The 22,305-nt window shown below is 44.2% G+C and overlaps 1 protein-coding gene across 2 annotated transcripts in view; it reads right to left on the bottom strand.

Annotated features, from left to right (window-relative positions):
* The window catches only part of ACTMAP (actin maturation protease), a 339,819-nt gene that overhangs the window by 164,049 nt on the left and 153,465 nt on the right, over nt 1–22,305 (bottom strand). The window lies entirely within an intron of this gene.

Genomic DNA, 22,305 nt, shown 5'->3' on the forward strand with positions numbered 1-22,305 from the left:
ACCCAGACAGCGGGCTTGAGAGGTAGGGCGAATGGTAGTGTGGTTAACAGTGACATGCACATCTGGGAGGTTTATGGATGTCCGGGGTGGGAAGATCATAAATTCCGTTTTGTCTAGGTTTAGTTTCAGGAACCTAGCGGACATCCAGGAGGAGATGGCTGATAGACAGGAGGAGACCTTGTCCATGTTAGTGGTGGATATGTCAGGGGTGTGGAGGTAGATCTGGGTGTCATCTGCATACAGATGATAGTTAAAACCCATGGAGGAGATAACCTTGCCAATGGAGGATGTGTATAGGATGAACAGTAGGGGGCCAAGGACCGAACCTTGGGGGACTCCCACCGAGAGGTGGTTGGGGGTGGATGAGGACTCATTGAAGGCGGTTGTGAAGGAGCGGTTGGAGAGGTAGGATGAAAGCCAGGACAGGGCAAGATCGTGAATGCCCATGGACTGGAGGGACTGGAGGAGTAGGGGATGATCTACTGTGTCAAAATACACTAATACAAATTTCCCTAGAACTTCTCTAAAACCTTCGTTGATCAACTCTTGGAAAACGGCAGGGGCATTACACAACCCGAAGGGCATGACCAGGTACTCGTAATGCCCGTCGGGCGTGTTGAATGCCGTCTTCCATTCGTCACCGTCCCTAATGCGAACAAGGTTGTATGACCCTCGTAAGTCCAACTTAGAAAAAATACTGGCATTGGTAACTTGGGCAAACAAATCGTCAATCAACGGCAGTGGATAACGATTCTTTACTGTGATCTTATTTAACCCCCGATAGTCAATACAGGGTCGAAGCCCACCGTCCTTTTTCTGTACAAAAAAGAACCCAGCCCCAGCAGGTGACCGGGAAGGACAGATAAAGCCCTTGGCCAAGTTTTCCTTAATGTATTCCTGCATTGCCAGCTTCTCTGGCCCTGACTGATTATAAAGATGACCTCTAGGAGGCATACAACCTGATCTCAACTCTATGGGACAGTCAAAACTCCAGTGTGGCGGGAGTTTATCTGCTGATTTGGGGCAAAACACGTCAGAAAATTCTGCGTACTGCACTGGCAGTTCACCTGAACCTTAGTGGCACAAACAGCAACTTTCTCTAAACAATGATGATGACAATGGGCTGACCAGCTCTGTAGCTGACCTGAGGCCCAGTCGATCTGAGGGGAGTGTAGTTGCAACCAAGGCATACCGAGGATTATGGTAGAAGTTGCCATTTGCAGGACAAAGAACTGTAGTTTCTCCTTATGTAGAACCCCTATTTCACACAATAACAAGAGAGTCTGGGAAAGAGGCTGTCTACATTGTAACGGAGAGTCATATACTGCCGTGATCAGAATCTGACGGTCTAACGGGAGTAAGGGAATCCCCAATTTTTTGGCAAAGTCATAATCTATAAAATTGGCTGCAGAACTAGTCTACAAACGCTTCTGTGGGAGTGGTGCGACCCTCCCAGGTAATGGAGCAGGGAAGGAGCAAACGATTATTATTTAGAGGTACCAACGGCTCGCCTAGGGCATTACCTCTGACTACACCTAGGCGGCAGCATTTCCCGACTTTTTAGGACAATTTTGGACAATGTGACCCTCCTCTGCACAATATAGACAGAGTCTCTCTGACCTTCTGCAATTCTTTTCCACTTGAGTTAACCTAGAATGACCGATTTGCATCGGCTCATCTTGCGGTGACGGAGGTGGAGCAGAGGCATAGGAAATAGATCTTAAAGCGTTTTTCCCACGGGTTAGTTTTTGATAGCGAATGCGGCGATCAATCCGCATGGCCAGTGAAATTGCCTCCTCCAGGGATTTAGGCTCAGGACGCCCTAGCATCAAATCAGAAACTGCATCGGACAACCCTGACAGGAAACAATCTAATAAGGCATACGTTCCCCATCTAGCTGACACAGCCAACCTCCTAAACTCTGCGGCATAACTCTCCACCGGATTACGACCCTGCCTGAGAGTCTTTAGCTTCCTCTCAGCTGTGATAGCCACGTCCGGATCATCATAAATAACGGCCATGGCCTTGAAAAACTCCTGAACTGAGGATAAAGCCTCATGTTCTGCATGCAGACCATATGCCCATGTTTGTGAATCTCCGGACAACACAGTCTTTTTATAAAAATTACTCTCTGGTTCTCAGATCTTGACAGATTAGGCCTTATCTCAAAATAGGATAGCACACGATTTCTAAAATTCTGAAAGTCAGATCTATGTCCAGAAAACGTCTCTGGTACGGGCATGCGAAGGTTCATTACTGGAGGGGATTGCACTGCATCAATAGTCGTTTGAAGTACCTGAACCGTCCCAGACAGTTGGGTGATCTGAGTCTGTTGGGTATTGATAACTCCTGTAAGATCATTTACCGCAGTGGTCAGGACTTCAACTTGACTACGTAGTGCGTCCATATTGTTTGGTCTGCTGTTCTGTAACGATCGGTGTCAGCAAGAACTGATTTTCTGATTATTGGTGATCTGCAGTATCACCAATAATACAGATGTTATACCTGATTATGTGGTGATCTGCAGAATCACCAATAATGCAAGTATAGCAAGACACAGGACACCCAGGTGTAAGATAAGTGTTTGGTGCAACAGTAAATATGGATAGAGATACCCACTATCCCAGAGGAGCTGGTAAAAGGAGGTATCTCTAAAGAACACTGTAATCAGTACTCCAACAGGCTGGAGACACAGATGAGTTTGGTGATAGGTTCACCCGAGGAGCGGGTGATGCACAGTAAGACAATAGGCTTGATTCACAAAAGAGTGTTAACTGTTAGCACGGGCGTTTTCGCACGAATTTTCACATTGGGCGCGATCACGTTACCGTATTCACACGCAAACGCGAATTTTCCCGCAAAATCGATATCGTTTGTGCGCAAAAATTCGCATTTGCGCGCAAAAAACTTTGTTTCGATCGTGCGCAATGCGAAAATTCGCACGAAAATGCCCGTGCTAACAGTTAGCACTCTGTTGTGAATCAAGCCCAATGTATACTGATCACTCGTGGAGCGAGTGATTCAGACTGTACTGCGGCAGGTGATCTCCTGAGGGGCAGGAGATCCAGATAGTACCGTGAAGCTAGTCACCTGAGGAGCAGGTGATTAAGACTGTACTGCAGCTATCTACCTGAGGAGCAGGTACTTTCAGACTGTATTGCAGCTATCAACCTGAGGAGCAGGTGATTCAGACTATACTGCAACTATCAACCTGAGGAGCAGGTGATTCAGACTATACTGCAGCTATCTACCTGAGGAGCAGGTGATTACTAAACTGAGAATCCCTCACCAGCACTAAGCTCACTGGTGAGGGCAGAAGAGTCAGACAAGCAGGTTCGGCAACACACGGACAGATACAGTACAAAGGCAGAAGACTTGGATCAGAGTGAGGTATAAGGTAAGTCGGCAACTAGATCAGATAGGCAAAGGCACAGAATCAAAAGACAGAAGAGTAGTCAAGGCTAGCAGAGGGTCATAACAAATAATACAATTCAATTAGTATTTTAAGCTATCAACAGAATCTGGCTAAGTGTGTATCCCCAGCTCCTGCTGGTTCTAGCACACTTTCGGATCTGACTAAAGGTCTGAGTGCTAACACGTAGCATATGCAACAGCAGACGAGGAACAACTGACAGGCATGTCCTATATATACTGGAAGCGCTCCCCAGCGCCGCCCCAGTCACTCAGCCAATCGGGATCCGTGGTGGAGTCAGCTGACCGGCTGATCAGCTGACTCCTCTTCTGCTTGCATAAAGGTCCTGTCTGTGCGCGCGCGCGTAGACCTCAATCTATGTGCAATTGAAGGACCAGGCAAAGTTCCATCATGTAACAGCGTGGCGGAGGCCGCTGGCTGAGACGCGGGGATAGCCGCCATGCCGCTCAGTGCTGCGGTGGCCTCCCCCGCATTCACCATAGTCCCAGGCACAACACCATCATGTACCCGCGTGGCGGAAACCGCCGGTTGAGACGCGGAGATAGCCGCCATGCCACTCCCTGTTGCGGCAGTATCTCCGCTATGCATTACATTCACCTCCAATACAGTTTCTCTGGTGGACTAGAGTGGGCCAAACATAATGCAAAGTGGGGAAAGCACTTGAGGGCCAAATTTGGCCTACGGGCCAGAGTTTGACATGTATGCTGTAGAGGCAGAGCTTTGAGCAGTAGCTCTGCCTCTACTCCAGTCAATCGGCGCTGATCGCCGCCTATCCCCGCCCCTCTCAGTCTTTTTTCACTGAGAGGGGTGGGGGAGAGGCGGTGATTAGCGCTGATTGACAAGAATGGAGACAGAGCTACAGCCAGAAGCTCTGCCTCTCCCAGCAGCAAAATCCAAGACCAAGAAAGTCGTGGATTTTTGCTCCGTGGGGTTGCAGCGTTTTAGGTAGGGCATTAGGGCTAATGAAATTAGTTAAGTAAAAATGGGATTTTAGCGAGACTTCTGTTGCTCCAGTTGAACAGGAATAATTATTTCAGTGGACAACTATCTTATGTGTGTACGTAGCTAAAAGGACAACTGAAGTGAGAGAGATACGGAGGCTGGGGGCTGCCATATTTATTTTCTTTTATACAATACCAGTTGCCTGGCAGCCCTGCTGATCTATTTGGCTGCTGTAGTGTCTGAATCACATCAGAAACAAGCATGCAGCTAATCTTGTCAGATTTGACAATAATGTCAGAAACACCTGGTCTGTTGCATGCTTGTTCAGGGTCTATGTCTAAAAGTATTAGAGGCAGAGGATCAGCAGGGCAGCCAGGCAACTGGTATTGCTTAAAAGAAAATAAATATGGCAGCCTCCATATACCTCTTACTTCATTTGTCCTTTAAAGGGACTCACAACTTTTTATACATACCTGGGGCTTCCTCCAGCCCCATACCCACGGATCGCAGCTCCGATACCGGGTCCTCACACTTCCGTCAGTTGGCTCCAGTCTATGCAGAAGTACGCCCTCTACGTATCTCTCCAGCGGCTGCTGGAGAGATATGCAAACAGCGCCCTTCACTTACATCAGACCAGCTCTGACTGACTGAAGTACGGGGACACGGTATCTGCGAGAAGATTGAGGACGGCGGCGTGGGAGCGATCCGTGGGTATGGGGCTGGAGGAGCCTCAGATATGTATACAAAGTTTTATTTAATCCAGCTCTGGTACACTTTAAATAGGACATTTTTTTTTTACTAAAATTTTATTTGGGATCAAATATCAATTACACAGTATATTAGATACTTTTTGCACAGATGGAATAACAGTAACATATAAACAATGCAATTTTATTTTTGCTACATAAGTCCCAATTTTTTTTTATACCTATCTTACCTTATACCAACTACCAACTATTCTTCAAAACCCATGCATATTTTTTTATACAATATGATTTTTGATTCCGGTTAAAAAACGTAGCAGCATGCAGTTTTTTTAGTCAGAATCAAAAATCGGATCGTATAAAACAAAAATCAGATTCGCATGTAGTGTGCAAAAGGCCTAAAACCCTCAACAGCAGGAAGTCCATATATCTACATACCAAACCCAGCCGTTGCTGTTATGTATTCCATGCAGGTCGATTAATCTTCTGATTTGTAAAGCATCTTTATATATACACCATCTAACAATAAGGTCTATATTCGAGTTTCCCTAGAGTGCCATGTAATTACTCCACACAGTACCATTATGTGTATTTAAAGGGTTTCATTATTACACTAATTTCTGCTGAACTGTAATAATATGTAATAAACCTTTCCCATCATGTAAATAATCATTTGGTGAATTTACCCCTATGAGCTAAAGCAGGGCTGTGGAGTCGGAGTTGGAGTCGGAGTAATTTTGGGTACCCGGAGTCTGAGTTGGAGTTGGTGGTTTCATAAACTGAGGAGTCGGAGTCGGATGATTTTTGTACCAAATCCACAGCCCTGGTAAGTATTAGAGTAAGGAGTCGGAGTCGAGGAGTCTGAGCCATTTTGGGTACCCGGAGTCGGAGTTGGTAGTTTTATAAACTGAGGAGTCAGAGTCGGAATTGGAGTCGGATGATTTTTGTACCGACTCCACAGCCCTGAGCGAAAGTAATGATTTTCTCATTTTCATACAGAAATCTCAATTATTGTTTAATTTATCCAATAGAAGGCTTCACCGGATAGATCCATCTATTGAATATTACCTTTCTAGCTGCTATGAGAATGGTATGCACCAAATTATTAGGTCTCTTATTTGCATCTATGTCTGCTCCAGATTCAAAATAGTTAAACAGCATAAGATAGGGGTTCTTCTCTATGGTTTTACAACACATTTGTTTAATTTGCTTGCATACAGCTTCCTAATAATTGGAAACTACTGTATTGGGCATTCCCATACGCAATGAAATAGTGTTGCATTTTGCAAGTTACATTTCGGTAATTTGGGCTCATAAGCATAGGGTGGTTGGTTCCTATAGTATAGCGGATAACAAATGCATATTTAGCCCTGTGTAAAAATAGTAAATGAGATTCTCACCTCATATGTTACACACTTTAGGACTACACCTAAGCCTTGTAGAAGTTTTGGGAGGCGTCAGGATCATTCAGCTCAGACTCCCATTTTTTAAGGCCCTGGTGTGCCACCTTCTCCATTTTCCAGCCTACCATATCTCTGTACAGCAAAGACAATGTTATTCCTGACTTACCAGGTTTGATCAGCTGATCAAAATTCGTAATGTCCAATATAGTATGTAAATTCCTAAGCATTGAGGCGCAAATAGACACTATCTGTGCATAATATAGAAAATGTGAAGTCGGAATTGCATACTTGTTACGTAATTCTGCAAAGGTCAACAACCTTTTTTCCTGAAGATAAAGAGGAATTTTAACCAAGGATTAAACTTCCACCCAAACAGTAGCTGATACCTCCTTTCCCACAAGAAATCTTTTACCTTTTCTCAAATAAATAATCAGGGGGTCAGTATAGCTGATATTGTGGCGAAACCCCTCCCACAGTGTGATGTCATGACCAAAGTCCTGACTGTTTGATGTTTATGAACTTCATTGCATTGTGGGAAATAATGGCTTTTTCCAACTGCCAACTGCCAAGCAAGCAATATCTCACTCTGTGCATAGAATTCTCAGTAACGAACATTCCGGTACAGATCACCTGCCAGGACTAAAGCTGTCACCTCCAGTGATACATTTCAGAATGTAAATCAGAGAGAGGAAAGATTTTACAGTAGGCAAATTAATGAATATTGTAAAAAAAACAAGGAATTGTATGCATTATGTCATTTCACTACAGTTCCGCTTTAAGCTGGACCTGTCTGTAAAAGTCACAGTATAGCAGTGTGTGCCGAACAAGGTGGATGCTTCTGAGAGAGTGTCTGTACTGAACCATGGATTGAGTGTACATGCCATGGTGTGGCAATGAGCTGGACTGTGAGTTCAAGGCACAGTGCAGTTGCGTGTGAACTGGCCCAGGTGGGTGCTTGTACGTCACACTGCAGCAGTATGTGGGTAATCGGCCTGTTGTTTGTATACAGGTAACGTTGTAGCGCTCTGTGTACTGTTCAGCATGTAAGTAACACAATGTAATGTTTATCAGGGCTGAAAACTCTATTAAGGCGCAGCATTGATAGATGCCAGTCACAACAACCACCCTCTATATATAGAAGCACAGCGACTGCAAGGACCTATTTTTGCCGGGATTAGACACGTCGCTATGGAGACGGACAGTGACATCACTAATAAAAGGCCTGGAGGTTAATGTATTCCTCGGTTTCTTAATTAGGAAGGCTATTTATAGGAAGAAAACAAGGGGCAAAGCAGGAAATGGATAAACTGACCTTGTAATGTTTTAAAGGGACACTTAAGTCAAACAAAAAAAATGAGTTTTACTCACCTAGGGCTTCCAATAACCCCCTGCAGCTGTCCGGTGCCCTCGCCGTCTCCCTCCAATCCTCCTGGCCCCGCCGGAAGCCACTTCCTGTTTCGGTGACAGGAGCTGACAGGCTGGGGACGCGAGTGAATCTTCGCGTTTCCAGGCACATTAGCACCCTCTATGCTGCTATATGGTATATGATATATGCTATAGCAGCATAGATGGCGCTATTTTGGCCAGGAACGTGAAGAATCACTCGCGTCCCCAGCCTGTCAGCTCCTGTCACCGAAACTGGAAGTGACTGCCGGCGGGGCCAGGAGGATCGGAGGGAGACGGCGAGGGCACCGGACAGCTGCAGGGTGCTATTGGAAGCCCCAGGTGAGTAAAACTCATTTTTTTGTTTGACTTAAGTGTCCCTTTAAGCTGCTTTCAGATGTCCCTGTTACACAAACAAAGCAAATGAGCACTTTATCTCAAGAAATCTCTTCATTATATGAAAAGGAAAGCTGCTTTCCTTTCTAGGTTGCAAGCTCACTAACAGACCTTAAAGGGCTACCAAACTGAAAAGTAACACTGGCTCTGGTCAAGGATGGGTTTCAGTCAAAAGATACCCGAAGTGACATGTGACATGAGGAGATAGACATGTGTATGTACAGTGCCTAGCACACAAATAACTATGCTGTGTTTCTTTTTTTCTTTCTCTGCCTAAAAGAGTTAAATATCAGGTATGTAAGTGGCTGACTCAGTCCTGACTCAGACAGGAAGTAACTACAGTGTGACCCTCACTGATAAGAAATTCCAACTATAAAACACTTTCCTAGCAGAAAATGGCTTCTGAGAGCAAGAAAGAGATAAAAAGGGGAATTTCTTATCAGTGAGGGTCACACTGTAGTCACTTCCTGTCTGAGTCAGCCACTTACATACCTGATATTTAACTCTTTCAGGCAGAGAAAGAAAAAAAGGAACACAGCATAGTTATTTGTGTGCTAGGCACTGTACATACACGTCTATCTCATCATGTCACATGTCACTTCGGGTATCCTTCAATAAAAAAATTGATATATAATTAATTGCTACCTTAGTCAGTTATTGCAGGTGTGTCACTAGTGGGGAACAGCCCATGCGATCGCAGGGGGTCTGGAGCTGTTTTTGGGCCCCAACTACCAACCTTCCACCGATACAAGGAACTATACTTCAGATTGGGTGTTTTTGTGGCTACACTTGTTATGGGTGTGAAGATTATGATGGCCACACTTGTTTTATGACCCTTGTGAGATGGGCCCCAAGGCCATGAAGGGCACCAAGGGGAGGAAAGGGAAGGGGTGTGAACATTGGTGGGGCCCCATCAATGTATTGCTGGGTTGTATTTATACCCCTGAAAGAGGGAGGGCTGTACTGTGAGCCAATCAGCTTCTGCAGCGCTACATCATGCTAACAATCCAAGCTCTATCACAAGAGAAAACCAAACAACATGTGTCAATAACATTTGGTATATACACTCACAATATCATAGGTGATCAACTCAGCCGAGCGACAGCCGCTACCTTTGTCCTTTTGTGTGATGTCACACCAGCGATGATTAACCGGCGCTCTGCCCTCTGCATTGAAGCAGAGCAAGTAGTCAGTCTCCAGGCTGACTATGCTTCTGTACAGCCTCAACCCAGTGATGTCACTCAAGGGATTGGGTCAAGCGTATGTATGGGCCTAAATCAAATTAGTGGTAAACTGATGTGAGAAGCACAAAGCGCTTCCTGATGACAGAGGAGTGGCCTCACAGGCAGTTCTCAGCTTGGCATGTGCATTATTCACAAAAACGAAGAAGCACTGGGGTAAAACACTCCAAGATGGCTTTATTAGGCTGAAATACTGCCCAGAATCAACCTGATATTTTCTTTGAAAAATGTTTACATTCACTTTAAAGGGAAAATCCACTTCTGTTTGTACAACAGCAATGCATAGAGTTCAGTTCTAAACAAGGTTTAATGGCACAGATTAGTTCAGCTGGCCTAGAGGACAAGAGATGCCTGTACAGACAAGTGATTAACATCAGATCTGACTGAAAGCCAATGGCATTGTTGCATCATTTTATTCAGTGACTGCCTGAGACTAAAAGCGGGATTGTCACCATAAAAAAATCAAATTTCAACAGCAACTGGTCTGAGTGTATTAAGTGATAAAGATGCTAATCCTGCTTTCAAAACTTTTTCTGGTGTTATGGTTTGGAGTTATCACATACCTTAGGAGCACTGGCCCTTTAATAGCCATTGCCATTCAGGTGCATGCTGGGGGTTCTTTTTATCTGTAATATATTCTTCCTCTTCCCTTTATTTCCCTGCCTAGCTGCAACATGGTCCTCTGCTCACTTGTGTTTACAAACAAGGCTGAGGTGACTGCGATTGGAGGAGAAAAGAAATAAAAGTTAAAGGAAGAAATTACATCAGTATTTAGCCTCAAACTGTGGACAAAAGACATGGTTCCCACCAGGAACAGAATTCTCTTCATTTACTATATAGAATTCACTGAAATCAAAACGTGGACAGTACAATACATGTGTTATGTAAGTAGATCAATTATTTATCTACTTATATATGTGTTTTTCCCCCCTAGCATACTATGGCTAACCCTCCCACTTTAAGGCTCATACACACGCTGAACAAACGTCTTTTAAATGCACAATTATCAAACAACTTGAAGAAGTTGGACAACTTTTGTCAAGTAAAGTTGGACAACTTTTGTCAGGACGACAAGGCGTTATCACTGATAAGAGGTGACCAACGACTGATAAGACATAGCTCAATTCAATCCAACTGTTGGATTGACTTGAGCTGCGTCTTATCAGTCGTTGGTCACCTCTGATGACTCTGACACGACCGACTCTGACAAACATCCAGCGTGTGGGCAGCAGCCATGACCCCTCACTTGGCCAGCGATACACCTGGCAGCCAGTTTAAAAATCTGTTCCTCTGCCCCTTATGAAGAAGAGTGGCCAATATTTGTTCCCCTCCCTTAGTAAGAAGTGTGGCCAGTACCTGTTCCACCTTAGTAAGAAGCTCAATTACAGCAAAATAAAAATTAGATGAATTAGAATGGCAAAATGTCTTCAATCAGTGGATGCCACGAAATACCAAAAAAACAAATGATACTGTATAAACTTTAAAGAAAATGGTATTGAAGATCTAATAAACCTAGCCAATGGTACCATAATCAGAGCAATACCTGTTGGAGATGTAAAATTGACACCCGAGATCTGTTACATATCCATAGTTCTTGTAACAAGATACAAAACTTTTGGAGTCAGATCGCGAGTTTTCTTAAAAACGTCCTTGGTTGTGACATCATACTTGATCCCGGGGTATGTCTTAGGTCTGGACCTAGTGGTATAGTTACATCTGCACCGATGGTTTGAGCGACGTGCCGGGATCACCCCTGGAGTCACAGGGATCACATGTATCAGTTGAAAAGATCCGCACCGTCTAAAATGTAGGTATTTATTGAAGCTCTTTAAAATGACATGAAAAAAGTCAAAGTGCGCTCTGGATCACCATTGACGCACAGCGTTTCGGATATAATCCTTCCTCAGAATGGTTCCAGTATACACTGTCATGTGTATATAACTATTCGTGCAGCAGATAAAGGCGGAGCTGTTGTTATACTAAATACCACATCGTACAAAGAGGAACTCCTTTCGCAGTTAAGTGATGAAGAAGTTTACTTGAAAGTACCCATGGATCCCACCAACGAAATTAGGAATAAGATTGGACATCTGCTTGATCAGGCTGAGGAAAAATCGTTAATTGATGGGGAGCTAAAGAGATTTTTAACAAAGGAACATCCAAGGATTCCAATCATATATACACTACCTAAAATTCACAAGAGACTTCAAAACCCCCCCGGACGCCCAATAGTGTCCGGGGTGGACTCAATTTTTTCCAATATAGCAATTTTTTTGGATAGAATTCTTAACCCCATAGTGCTCACTTTGGACTCTTATCTAAGGGACACACAACAATTTTTGGAATCCATCTCTAACATACAAGGTCTTGATGAAGATGTATTACTAGTTACCATGGATGTAAATAGTCTATACACTTCTATACCCCATGAAGCGGGTCTAGAGGCTATTGAACACTACCTACTAATCAGCACAGATTTTGATAAAGAACAGAGATCCTTTTTGATAACATTGTTAGATCTTCTGTTGAAGAATAACTATTTCCTGTTTGGTGACTCATTTTATGTGCAGCAGAGGGGTACGGCGATGGGCTCGAACGTGGCCCCGTCCTATGCTAATTTATTTATGGGTTTGTATGAAGATGCATTTGTTTACTCTAATTTCCTTTTTTCCAAACACGCCTTGTTATGGCGACGTTATATTGACGATATCTTTTGTTTGTGGGCGGGGCCGCGTTCGAGCCTTGAGGCCTTTAGGGACCAACTGCATGCACTATGTCCAGCGATTAGATTAACTATTGAGAGTAGTCAGGATAGAGTTAGTTTTTTAGATACTTGGGTTATTAAACAGGATGATCATTTGATTACGGATCTTTACACAAAACCAACTGATAGAAACTCAGTTCTCCATTTTGCCAGTTTCCATGTACCTCATATAAAAATGAATATCCCTAAGGGACAATACAAAAGGATTGAAAGGATCGTGAATGATCCTGTTACTAAAGTCTCTCGTTTGGAGGAGATGAAATATAAATTTCTGGCCAGGGGCTATCCGATTATGTGTTTAGAAGGGAACACTAAGATGCGAACTGGCAAAAATTTGAGAACTGGGCGGACTGGGCGAAGGGGTGCTGGTGTTAAGGTAGGCTATGCAGATAGGGTGACTTGTGTTACTACTTACAATGTGCTTTCTGATGAGATAGCAAAAATTATCAACAAATTTTGGCCTATGCTGAGAGAGGGATTACCTTATGTCCAGGAATTTTATAATTATCCCCTTATGTCTTATAGACGTGCACCTTCGTTGCGGGACATATTGGTAAGAGGAGATATAGGTCCTGAGAGGATACAGAGACCAATGAAGAATGGGACTTTCCCGTGTTTAGGTTGTCACCTCTGCAGTTTCATCTGCAGGGGTGAAACCTTCACCCATCCCAGCAGGGGCACTAAATTTAAGATACGAGGTTTTTTCACCTGTGAGTCTAGATTTGTAGTTTATATGTTGAAGTGCCCTTGTGGGATGGGGTACATTGGAAAGACTACCCAGGCCTTGCGAGATAGAATGGCCTCCCACAAATCAAATATTAGAACAAAAAATATGGAGTTATCGGTGTCTGAACATTTTTCTACCCATCAGCATAGTTTGTCACAACTTAGGGTCCAGGTCTTAGAGGGAATCCCTGTACAGAGGAGAGGAGGGGATAGACACAAACAGTTGCTTAAACGTGAAAATTATTGGATTAGAAAGCTGGAGACTTTAGAACCTAAAGGACTGAATAGGGAATATGATATAAATAATTTGCTATGATTGTATTATTGTCATGAATGTCTTGTTTATGTTTTTATATTATTAGGTCTTGACCTAGGGCATACTAAGGAACAGAATAACGTAGTATTCATGCTAACCTTAACTGCAAAACAAAATGATACTGTAAATCCATAGATGGAAAACAACAGATGACTCTACACTAATGGTTATATGGTACTGATTCCTAGTTACACCCTGACAGGTTCATGTACACTTGGTATGTGCACCGCACATTTACTCATTCACTGGTACCCAAGAGTGCCCTAGATCTTCTGGAATCCTAGCAAAACATAGTGAATTGGACACAGAACATGAAATGTCTCTATGGAACCACATGCTACCATTTAGAGTGAGTGCCTTCAATGCCTTTCAGCTGGAATATTTGACAGACATTCAGCAAATGTGATGAAAGGCAAGCATTGCTTCCTACAATAAAGTTGGCCATATAGAGGTCAATCGTTTTAGGAGATTCAATCACTCCATCAATGACCAACTGACCCTCCACCCCATTCCCAATGTTGCTGACATATAAACCTCCAACTTATTCAGATAGTTTATCAATACAATACAACATTTGTAAAGCGCTTTTCTCCCTTAAGCCGCATCTACATGCGTTGATGCGGCCGCAATGTTCTTTATCAATCGAGCCGCTGATGCGGCTCGATTGATAAGATCCGACAGGACGGATCTTGCTTCCGCCGATTCCCTGCTCGCTCCCCGCGAGGGGACAATGGCAGGGAATCGAGCGGAAGATAAGCGGCGCCGGCGGGGACGAACGGGGAATCGAATCCGGCACACTCGCGGCGAGCGGGGACGTGGCAGGCACGTGCAGGGACGCGGAAGAGGCGATCCGGCAGCTAATCGAGCCGCCGGATCGCCGCCTTATCTACACGTGTAGATGAGGCTTTAGGACTCAAAGCACATAGATATGTCTCAGATCAATTCGGGGTGGCAGGCTGGACGGTGTTACTGAGGAAATAGTCAGGTGTTCATAAATGCTTTTCAGTTTGGATTTAAATGCTTCCATGGTTGGAGATGTCCTGATTGGGTGTGGCAAGGATTTCCAAAGTGTAGGGGCAGCATGAGAGAAGGTTCTGTCTCCAAAGGTTTTAAGGTGGACTTTGGGGGTGGTCAAGTTATTAGATCCTTTTGATCTAAGATCGTAGGGGGTGTGGTGCAGTTTCAACAGGTCCTTCAGGTATCCAGGGCCAAGATTGTGCAAGGATTTGAATGTCAATACGCCACTTCTCTATTGTATGTGTAGCCAGTGGAGTGAGAGGGGGGCTGGTGTTATGTGACAATGGCAGGGTTAGTTTGTTAATGCTGGTTTGTTTTTGAGTCATTTAGATGGCTCGATAGATAATTTCCGACACGTCCGATCTCCAGCCCGATCATTTCGCCGCTCGATTCTGCATTGAACACAATGGAAAAAGATAAGAAAAATGAGCAGAAGATAAGAGAATCATCTGCGGAATCAAGTGATGAATCGATCGAGCGGGAGCATAACACCCTTGCAGTGTCTTTGGAAGCGGCAGTACATTTTCAGCATAGGTGGCGGAAGGACAACAACCTTATGCTGAGAATACACGATGAGATTTCTCAGTCGATTTACTGTCCGATCTTATTTTCGGTCGATTTTCCGATCATTTTTCTTCTTTCATTATTAATTTCCATTCACTTCTATGAGAAATCGATCAGAAAAATGATCGAAAATAAGATCGAACATGTTGGAAATTACCTATCGAACCATTTATCTAACACAAAATCTAATGGTGTATTCCCAGCATTATGCCTAGTACAATTTTCTGTAAGATTTTCTGTTAGATTTACCTGCTAGATAGATAATTTCCAACATGTTGGAAATTATCTATCTAACCATCTATCTGCCTAGCAATTAGGCATTGTATAATAATAATACTCAGCAGGAGATAACCAGAAGACAATGCACCAGAGATAATGACCAGTCTCTACCAGTACTTTACAGAAAATAATCTAATTACAGAAAATCTAATGCTGGGAATACACCATACAATTTTCTGTTAGATTTACCTGCCAGATAGATAAAGTTTAACATGTTGGAAATTTATCTATCTTACCATCTATCTGCCGAGCAATTAGGCATTGTTCTACTCAGCAGGAGATGACCAAAAGACAATGTACCAGAGATAATGACCATTATCTACAGAAAATAATCTAATTATGCATTCTAACAGAAAATCTAACAGAAAAATCTAACAGAAAATTGTATGGTGTGTACTAGGCATTATGCTGGGGATACACGGTACGTTTCTGTACCGTGTATCGAGTAGCTGATCCGGACAGCTGATAATATTCAGCTGGTCCGATCACGCTGCTCGACCTCCGCCCGCTCGATCCCCGCCGGCGGACAATGGCAGGGAATCGAGCGCTGATAAGGAGCGACGGCGGGGACGAGCGGTAATCGATCCGCGTGCACGCACGGACGAGCAGGGTTGCGGCTAGGGTCGATCGGGCAGCTAATTGGCCGCCAGATCGACCCGTGTATTCCAGGCATTAAAGTAGTACAGGGCTATCAGGGAAGTGGTTTTATGAATTCTAGATAATCAGATAAATATAAGTACTCAAATGGAGTAGCACAAAATGGAGCATCAGGTGATACTCAATTAAGGAGTACTAAACCATTTTCAGAACTGGGCCGTCCTCGACCCCTGTATGGCTAACCTAACAGTGCCAGATGCCTTATGCGCCACAATTTTTTACTGTGGCGCTTGCTTGAGTTTCGATATCTCATTTAAGCACACTGTGCCTTTTGCACAAATGCAATTGAGAATGTCTGTGGTGCCTTATCGCCATCAGTTGATTTCCTCTTTGAAATACTGTATGTGACCTATTTTAGCAACTTGAAAAGCTCATTTGATGTGGCAGAACAGACAGTGGTGATTTCAAAAGCTTTTATACGCAAGGAACTTTATGTTTTAGGTGAGTCTCTTCAAAGTGTACTTAGTCACACGCTGTTGAGGAACTATTTTATTACCTCAGCAAACATACGGTCTTCTACTGAATCAGGAAAAAGGTTGCAGGAGCGCTTTCAGTAAAAACAGTACTGCCATAGGAACCTATTATAAAAGCCGCATTGTGCGGCAAGCAACGGAAATTCTGCTTTCTGGCACCACTGGGCACTGAAATTTACCTTCTTTGCCACAAATCCCAGTGTTATAATGACTTTGTAATCATTTGTGGCAAAGAAGGTAACTTTCAGCACCCGGAGGTGCCCAGTTAGCAGCAAGAATGCAACTTTCGGCGCCCAGAGGCACCTGGCTGAATCGTGGGCGTCAAGGGCTTGCGGAAGTGCAAATTCCAGCATTGCATAGCAGGCGCGGAACGGTTAAAATGTACCCTCTTTGCCGCATATCGTTGCTCTGTGGTGGGGGGGTGTTATGGTTTAGGGGGTGGTTTAGGGTTAGGCAACACCAGAGGAGGGTTAGACACCACTGGGGGGGGGGGGGGGGGAGGGGGTCGGGTTAGGCACCACGGGGTGGTGGGGGCAGTCTTAGGGTTAGGCACCACCAGAGGGGGTCTTAGGGTTAGGCACCATGGGGGGGTATTAGGACATAGGCATCGCTAGAGAGAGGGTTCAGTGTGAGAGTAGGGCTAGGTTTAGACATAGTAAAATATCGGTAAATATTACAGACAATTTACTATTGGCAAACCGTTGTAGTATATCGCGAATTTCAGCGATATTCTACTAGCGGCAATCCCTTGCACCCTTTTTTCCAGGTGCAATTTTTTTCATGTATGCATTTTCTAATTCACTGGGAACTAGTGACCTCATTCTGGCGTTGATCAAGCATACAAAATGGCTTCCCTGAAAAGAGTGCCAGGCATAAACATAAGCTTCACCTTTTGCTGTATTTTCGTGAGGTAACAGCAAATGTGTGTGTGTATATGAGGGCTGTCTATAAGCAACATTATCACCTGGTTCTTTGTTTTATTGACTGAAATCTTTCTGTATCACTAAGCCCTCACCCTAAGTACAGTACCGAGCAGATAACGCGGCACTTTATACCATAAGCCTGTGAGATATGAGTATGACGAAGTCACCGATATACGACAATAGAAACTTGATTCTTCGCCAAGAAAAGTAGGAAAATGAAAAAGAACCGCCTTGATAAGAGCAGACATAGAGCCAGGGACTTCCCAAGAACTGACTGGGCGAAGGTCACTCAGCTGTTTCCAGTAAGTTCAGTATGGTAACTTATTACTGGTGGATAATAGCATGAGCGGTGTACAGGTATACAAAGCAACGCAATCATTTTAAAGTGGAACTAAAGGTTTCCAACGAACTTCATTCAACACTCCTCCATTCAGCATGAAAACAAAAAAAAATTCTTTAGTTGCTGTATAAAAAGCTTCCTTTGCATTGTGTTAGTTGTGGCCACAGCTGAGATTATTTTCTTGTTTGAAGTCTTTGAGAAGCAGCCTGAACCAGACTGGGGTAGTTCCTTCAAGAAGCAACAATTGCTTGTAATAGAGAGTGTGATTGAGGGGGTGTGGTAATATTTGTTGTGTCAGTGCTCTTTAAGGCCCGGTTCACACTTGCGGTTTTGCAAAAACCGCACCGGATGTCCGGACCGCACCGGAGTCGGATCGGACCTGAACCGTACGGTTCCTGTCCGGATCCGGTCCGGTTGCATACGGTTTCCGTGCGGTATGAACACGGTTGCGGTCCGGATCCGGATTCTAAAAGAGATAACAACCTGTATAAAAACAAAAAAAAATGTTGGGGTCTGGGAGGTCAGCAGAAGGGGGACCTGTGGAATCAGGCCCTCCGCTGTTTAGCACTCACCTCCACCTCCAACATGCTGCCAACATCTCCAGCTCGTGCTGCTCCACTCCAAAATGGTTGCCCATGTGTCCCCGATACAATATCGCCGCAACAATCCTCATAGGAAGTGGGGTAGAACATCCGGATTTTTTGCCAGTGTGTTGTGCGCTCTCCGGTTCTCATTGGTTTCCATTGGCCGGATGGTGCAGTCCGGCTCCGCCCCGGATACGGCTGCCGGAGGAGCCGGACCAAAAAATAGCGCATGTTGGAACGGACACCGGAGTCCGGATCCGGTCCGGCTCCGGTCCGGACGAAACGGACACATGTGAACCCTGGCATAGACTTACATTGCTATGCCGTGCGTCCGTTTCGTCCGGCCAGCATGCGGTGCGGCTCCGGCACGGCTATTCCGGATAGCCACCGCTAATGTGAACCGGGCCTTACACTAAAGGTGGCCATACAAAAGATCCAATTTTACACCAACTCGATAATTATGATCAGTTGTCCTAAAAAAAAAAAATAATTACAAGATTTTTTTTTTTATTCGTTTGAAAAATCTGATTGAATTCCCAATTTTTAGTCCATAAAAGAAGATTGGGAGAGTTGCATTTTTTAAAATCAATTTTTATCAAAATTGAATAGCTTGTCATTACTTCATGTACAGACCCAAGCAATTTTTCTAAGTTTTCAATCATTTTTTCATAATTGGGGAAACAATTTTACACGTGTGTGGTATATTGGTCAGATTTTTAAAATGTTTCTTTTCTTGAATTGAAAACATATTTTTAAAAAATTATATAATGTGTGGCCACCTTTACTGCTAAGGTGCCCATACATCTAGCGATGTGTGGGCAGATTCGACCAAGAGACAAATCTCTCTCTTATCGAATCTGACATACACCACAGGTCGTTTCCCGATCAATTTCAGCATGAAATCTCTCGGGAAAGGGCCTTGTGCGCCGCATCAGCCGCTGTGCCTCCCTAATGTAAATGTCCCTGGTGCGCCGTGTAAATGTATATATTATCTTTGCACGGCCTCCGCTTCTCTCTCGCTGGCTTCCAGGAGCATTATCCTCCATACACGCACACCCCACGTGGTTTCCTTGTAAGGGCACAAGTGTGATGTCACAATCACGCCCTTACTAGGATACCACGTGGGGAGTGCGTGTATGTAGAGACGGAATCCCGGAAGCCAGCAGGGGACAAGCGGAGGCCGTGGAGAGGTAACGTATACATTTACATGGTGCACGGGGGACATTTACATTAGAGGGGACAGCGTCGGGGGTTTTGTCACGCTCGTCGGGAAATTGCGCGCTGTTACTGCCGCGCACCTGATCGAGCAACATCTTGCAGAATACGCGATCGAGAATTCCACCAATTTTCGTCCCGAAATAGTTCACTGTCAGTCGTGCATGCACTTGGCGGCAACGCTTTTCATCCAATTCGATTATATTAATCAAATCGGATGCTAGATGGGCCGCCAAGTCGTCTGATCTATGGCTACCTTTAGTGATGATTGTAATCAGCTAATTACGATTATGTGAAATTTTGTGTAAATATTTATAATTACGATTTTTAAATTCAATTGATTTTCAGTAATCATTCGTAATTTTGCGTAACTTTCACATATTTTCGTGCCGACTTTAGCAGTGAATAGCAAAGCCCACATTCATGCTATTGGCACCAAAATTGCTACATATGTTAAGGAGAATAGTGGGTAGAAGTCAACAAAAGACCTTGTAGTTTTTAAAAATGGAAAGGAAAAATGTTTTTTTAAACTCAGAAAAATTACCGTATAAAAACCATTTTTCCTTTGCATTTTAAAGTAAATTTTTTCAAAGAATACAAAGTCTTTTTGACTTGTACCCACTATTCTCCTTAACATACAAAGCCTTTTTTTTTTTTTTTTTTTTTTTTTTAATTTATTTCTTGATTAGCTCAGAGCCTAGCCACAGTTTATGAAGGCCCAACCATATTGATAGGCTTCATCACCACGCTCTTGGTGTTGGGCATAAAGTCTCATCATATTTGCTAATCAGAATTTGCCAATCAAATTTAATTATTTCATAAAATTAAATAAAGAAGGGGAGAAAAGAAACAGACCAAAGATGAAGAAAAGTACCGCATCCTCCCGCGTACAAGACGCGCCCCCCACTCAGCAACCACGGAAGCAAAACTGTGCACCCCACAGCTCAACATTTATCTACACACTGCCCTATGCTGGACACCACACACGCACACAGACACACGCACAGACACACGCACAGACACACGCACAGACACGCGCGCACACAGACATGCGCGCACACAGACACGCGCGCACACAGACACGCGCGCACACAGACACACGCGCACACAGACACACGCGCACACAGACACACGCGCACACAGACACACGCACAGACACACGCACAGACACGCGCGCACAGACACACGCACAGACACACGCGCGCACAGACACGCGCACAGACACACGCACAGACACACGCACAGACATACGCCCAGACATGTGCGCGCACAAACACACGCACGGACATACGCACGGACACACGCATGGACACACGCACGGACACATGCACGGACACGCGCACGGACACACGCACGGGCACACGCACGGGCACACGCACGGACACACGCCCGGACACACGCATGGGCACACGCACGAACACACGCACGGACACACGCATGGGCACACGCACGGGCACACGCATGGGCACACGCACGGGCACGGGCACACGCACAGACACACCATACACCCACACCACACTACTAACACTCGTTCCAGTTGGGGGGCTGTCCCACACTCCCAGTTGTCCCACCCACTGGAGAACACGGTGAGTAGAAAAGAAATCACCAAGAGAAAAGTGTAAAAGTGTAAAGAATAGCTACTTAACATTACCCTTAGAATAGTATGGCTAGAATTTGAATTTCTCAAAACAAAAATTATACAGCTTTATCCATCTGTTTTGTTCATTGGTAACAGTCATTGGGGCCTCAGGGGGATGTGAGTACTCTATCTCTAAGAGCTCGTTAAATCTAGTGAGCCAACTTGATATTGTAGGGATAGTGTGGGTACCCCAGTGTTCAATAATTAGTTTCTTGCCGATCAAGGTTGAAAACATTAAGAGGTCCATAGATAATTCAGTAGTGGTTTGCAGGCCCTGACCAAAGATTGCCTCTATTTTATTGATACGGAGGTCTAGGTCTGTGTTTACTCTTAAAAAAACCTCAACCTTTTTCCAAAATTTCTGGATTGAGGGGCAGGACCACCAAATGTGGGAATAATGTAAAACTGGATAAGAACATCTCCAGCAAATAGATGGAACGGAACTGTATAATTTATTAAGGGCATCCGGAGTAGAATACCAGCGCATGATTACTTTATATTGCATTAATTGAAGTACTGTATTTTTAGGCATCCAAACATTCTCTATAAAGCTCGACCAGCGTTTATTGTCCAGATTAATTTGCAGTTCACCTTCCCACCTCTCCCTAATTCTGTCCCGTGAAGTGCCCGTGAAGTGCAGCAACGACCCATACAGAAGTGACAAGCTCCCTGGGGGTTTAGTCCTAGCCAGAAACCATTTTTCAAAATTGGAAACTTCCGTCCTAATAGGGCCTAAAGACCTGATTTCTTTGAGTATATAGCTTGATATTTGGTAATATTTAAAAAATGGAAAATGTGGAGGCGGGCTGGCTAGACCGAACCTTCCCAGGAAATCCCAGAGTCTAGTATCTTGTTCTAAACCAGTTCCATTAAGCCAAGTCCTGTCCATCCCTGGGGTAAAGCCAGGGTTATTAACTATAGATAATAGGGGGCATGGTCCTGGGAGTGTTTTAATCAAATATTTAAAAGTAGTCAGAGTTGGGCCTATTAATGGTTGAGTACAGCCTCTAGACAACCTGTTCAGTACCTGTAGATTGCATGACAGGGCAAAATGTTCGTTCAGATATTCTAGCTCCAGATCTGTCCAAAAGCTATGATCTTTGCCTTTCCTCCAGTCTAGTATTCTACCCAAGTGGACTGCTTGGTAATACTTATAAATATCCGGTATAGCCAGCCCTCCTCCTTCCCTCCTTTGAATAAGGTGTCTATGTGAGATTCTACTTTTTTTGCCCCTCCATATAAATCTCTGCAGCACAGCCTGTCCACCTCGAAACCAGGATCTTGGGACAAAAATAGGAAGACACTG

This window comes from Hyperolius riggenbachi, chromosome 8 (genome assembly GCF_040937935.1).
Source record: "Hyperolius riggenbachi isolate aHypRig1 chromosome 8, aHypRig1.pri, whole genome shotgun sequence".
NCBI classification, from domain to species: Eukaryota; Metazoa; Chordata; class Amphibia; order Anura; family Hyperoliidae; genus Hyperolius; species Hyperolius riggenbachi.